This window comes from Alnus glutinosa, chromosome 14, assembly GCF_958979055.1.
Source record: "Alnus glutinosa chromosome 14, dhAlnGlut1.1, whole genome shotgun sequence".
In the NCBI taxonomy this organism is placed as follows: Eukaryota; Viridiplantae; Streptophyta; class Magnoliopsida; order Fagales; family Betulaceae; genus Alnus; species Alnus glutinosa.
In genome coordinates this window covers 12,703,623-12,708,402 of record NC_084899.1, presented here as the reverse complement: position 1 = coordinate 12,708,402, position 4,780 = coordinate 12,703,623, and positions in this window count along the sequence as shown.

The following is a 4,780-nucleotide window of genomic DNA, read 5'->3' as shown; positions in this document are numbered from 1 at the left end:
GTCCGAACGAATGCAAGCTAGTACAGTTCAAAGCTTCTTGACACAGAGGAAGGTCCTGATGGAAAGTTCTCGTCGTCCGGACGGATGATGCTTCTGACAGTTGAGTGTCCGGACATTATAGCACGTCATCCGCACGGTTGCATAAAACAGCTTTCTTGAAAAGCATAATTACATAGAAGTGATTTTGTCCAACAGAATGTAGCCAATTATACACCAACAAATCAATTAGCTAGCAATTAGTTACCTCGAGCTCCATGCACAGACCTTGAACTTAGCATGTGTCCCCGTTGTCTAGTCTTCTGACATCCGGACGTCAAATCAATCCTTCAGTCAATTGTCTTAAGCTTTGTGCGCATGCATTAAGCCAGTTTGACTCTTTGACCCCCAATTTCTGTGTGGATTCCATTTACACACTGGTTTTTTAAGTGACGCTTCGATTCTCAATACGCATCTATCATTTAAACTCCCAGTTTCCGGTCATTTCCATGTACGAGCCGGGTTCTTTCTTGGATGACTCTTCGATTCATGGTCTTCATGGGATTTCTGCGTGCCCACAAGTCTTCCTGGTATGACACTTGGGTTCTCAGTCCACCATATGCTCTTTTAAAAGTGCAACTTTCCGGGGAAGGCTCTATATAAACCTTCCCCCTTTTCTTCTTTCATTTCATCTTTCACTCTTCATTCCCATTTTTCTCAAGCTTTCTTGATCTTCTAAGGTCTGTTATCTCTAGCAACTTCTCTCTTTTCCAGTTCTATTTTTCTCTAACTCTGGCGACATAATGGCTTCTAGTTCTAAATCTGAGAATGACAATGCCAGGGGAGCCCCTCTGATTCTGATACCTCTCGTGATGGAGATCAAGGCACCGCTTCAAAGGATCTCGTTCAAGTACCAATTGGGCCTGTTACGAGAGCACGAGCAAAGAAGTTCAAGGATGTACTCAACAGACTCATTCAAGAGTTATGGGCTCAAGCAAATTCGTTGAGGCCTATTGAGCATGATCTACGTGGGCAACAAAGAATCGTCACCTTGATTCAAGTTCTAGAAGGATCCGATCAAGGCTAAGAATTGGCAAGAAATATTTTGGGTCTATTCTAGAAGGATCGGATTGCATGGCTATTCTAGGCACGACTTTCTTTCCTTTTATGTTGTCTTTTGTTTCCTTCTATATGACTCTAGGCGTCCAGCTCTTCTTTCCTATTCCAGCTCTTTTTTTTTTTTTTTAAGGCAAGTAGGGATTTATTTTAGCTTTGATTAGGAGGGTGGGCGTCCAGCCTTTATTGCCTTATATGTCTTGTGTGTTTTAGGAAGGTAAGGATTTCTTCCCTTACCCATTTTTTCAGCTTTAATTAGGTTTTCTTTGTTAGGGTTTTTTTTTTTTTTTTTTTTTTTTTTTTTTTTTTTTTTTTTTTTTTTTTTTTTTTTCTCTTGTAATGTTTAGCCCTTTAAATAGGTGCATAAGCAATGGAAAAGGCAGACATTTGATTATTCATAAAACTTGTGAGGTTTATTCTCTTTGGTTCTTTGAAGAACTACGCGAGCTTATCGGGATTTCCCGTGGCGTTCATCTCGACTTATCAAACGGAGTTTTCACCACCGTTTGTGGCGTCTTCCTTATACTGAGGTTCTTATTTGTCATAAACAGCGGGTCGAGATCTTCCATTCGAATCTGTCCATAGAACGATCTTGGGTTCCCTTTCATTGTTGGGTCTCGTTATTCTTGACAGGGTTCACATCATTTGGTATCAGAGCACGGTTTCTAGTTCAGGTTTGCCTATCCTTTAACATCTTTCATTCCTTTGTTTCTTCTTTAGCCGTCCACATCATTTATCTCTTCTTAGCCGAATTTCCTTTACCCTATCTGTTCAATCTTTGTTTGTCTTGTTGATGTCTAAACTATTGGTCTGGTCTCACATCTCTTAGTTATTTCGAAATCTTATTTCATTATTCTCAAAAGCTAGTTGCTGATCATCAAAAAAAAAAAGAGAGAGAGAGAGAGAGACTCGAAGAAGAAGACAGAAAGGAGTCCGAAAAAAAAAAAAAATCACTATTCTGTGCTTCCAAAATTCCAAACTGCCATATTCCTTCTAATTCTAATCTGAAAATTTCCATATTCCTTGTGTTCAAATATGAGATTCCACTATTCAGAAGACAAGACTAGATACAAAGTAGTAACACTCACATACCTCTGATGTAGTGGCCGTACCTTGCTCTTTAACATATAATCCAACACGAACGCCTCCCAACCAGGTTTCCTACCTGAAGGGGTCTGCAATGGAATCCTTTACCTTAGGGCCAACCCCTAAGATAGACTTCAAGTTAAGCGCAGCAACAACACACACAGTAACGGCTTCAGAGAGATTAACTCAGCTTAATAACCTAACAAAATAACTCTCTAAGCATTAGTGGAATTCAATACCGAATTCTTGCTGTTCTCAAGCCTAGGGACCTCTATTTATAGGCTAACAATTCAAATAATCTGGCTTGATAAAACTGGGCGCCGTCCAGACGGTGGTCATAGGCCGTCTGGACAGACAACTGTGTGACCGAAATTCCAAAAAATTTCGCTAAAAATCTTTCCTATTTGAAAGCCACGTCCGGACAGTGAGGCGCTGTCGTCCGGACGGTCAAACGTCCGCTGCAAGTAATTTCCATATAAAGGCTCCTCGCGTCCAGACCAGGAGGAAAGGCGTCTGGACAGTCAATCTGATGCACGCAATTTCTATATCTGATGCACGCACGTCCAAACCATGCTGATTGTCATCCGGACGTTTGGATTTGAATTGCGATACTTGCCTTATGGATGAGCGGGTCCGGACGGGAATCCATGTCGTCCGAACGGTTGCAGCAATCTTCCCATATCTGTGTTTGAAAAGAAATCCTGAAGCTTGATAGAACACTGAGGGTCCTCCGGACGGGCTGCTGAATTGTCCGGACGTACGGAAGCTGGAGCAGTTCAAAACTTCTCGACACAGAGGAAGGTCTGGACGAGAATCCACGTCGTCCGGACGGATGATGCTTTAGTCTGATGTGCGTCTGGACGGTATGTCACGTCGTCCGGACAGTTGATGCATTGGACAACTGGGCGTCCGGACGGTATGATACGTCGTCCGGACGACTGGAAAGGAACCGAATTTTCTGACTTGCAAACTATGCAGAATCTTCTGGAACACTTTTGAATGGCGGAATCCCTGATAAAAAGCATCTTTACAAAGAAGTTATTTTGTCCAACAGAATGTGGCCAATTACAAACTAACAAACTCCCCCTTTGGCCATTCTGGGACAAAAATCACTTGACCAGTTAAAAATACAATCCCGGTCTAAAAATAAAAATTACTCCCCCTTTTTGTCTCAAAGGGACAAAGGGTAAAACAGAGTAATGAGAAAAACCACACAACAATTACTCCCCCTCAATGTCTCAGAAGAACAAGGGTAAACAGAGTAATAATATCCACAGACAAAAACATTCTAAAATCCTAATCAATAGGAAACTAGAGAATAATCTGTAAGTGGCCCAAAAGAGAGGAACAAAAATCCTCCAAGTACCAAATCCCGTTGATCCACTGAAATCAAGTAGCGGAGAGAAATCCGTATAAAAAGTTGGATTTGTACTGCTTCGGCTTCTAGCTCAGGAAGCCGAGAACCATGGATTGAAAAATCTTCAATCTCTTGATTTTGCAAAGCCTGGTTATCCGCAGATTGACATCCTCTAAGCAACTGGTCTACAAGATAATTGAGGAGATTCACCACTAAACCACTAACTAATAAAGATTCGAGGGAATGCTACGGAAGGCTCTGCATGAGCTAAGGAAAAAAGCTCATCTTAATCCTGAGACCTTTGAAATTTGAACATCCAATTCCAACAACAGTCAGTTTTCCAAAGGATCCATCTGTCAGATATTGTGCTGGGAGCTGCTAGACAACATATTCCTGAAAAGATTTAAACAGAAATATTTCCAAAAATAACACCACAAATAAATATTAGATCCTGTTAGTCCCAAAAAGAAGGTGGTATTATCACAGCTGTCAATTGGATGCCCAAGAATTACAAAAATAATAATAATAAAAAAAACAAAGATCGCAATCCAAATGACCCAGATATATCAATATCAACCCAACACACAGACAGAATTGGATTTACATGCACACTATCTCAAGAAAATATCCCAACAAATATTCCAATATTCTAAAAGCACATAAACTTAAAAGAATAACAGAAGATACAATGAAGATCATGGGATGAGAAGAGAAGTGCAAAGAATGCCAAAACCTCGGAAGAAATCCACGAGAAAAACACACAACATGCCATGATAAATCAATAAAAATGAAAGATGTGTGTTTGGCAGAAAAAGAGACGCAAGTGTTAAACCCGTAGAGATCCCGTTCGGACATGTCACTTAACCGTCCGGATGGCAACTACTAGGTCAGCATATGGCAAGACTGCTCTAGTCTGGACATAAGAATAGGTCCATCTGGACACTTCACACAGAAAATCTGAAACTGGAGAAAAATTTGCAGAAAAATATTTTTCTCTAAAGTTAGCTTCAGAATACGCATGTATAATCAATTGATAAAACAGTCAAATAGCATTGCAAAAATATGCAAAGATATAAATGAGAGTTAAGTATTCAATAGGCATAAATTTCCCTGCAAGTAGAAATTTTAAATAGATTACTCAACTCATGCAATGCGTGTGTGCGTGTGTGAAGACTTTTTTCAAAAGGTATGAATTTAACTGATATGACAAAAAGCAACTAGATTTTCTAGACAAGAGAGAAAATC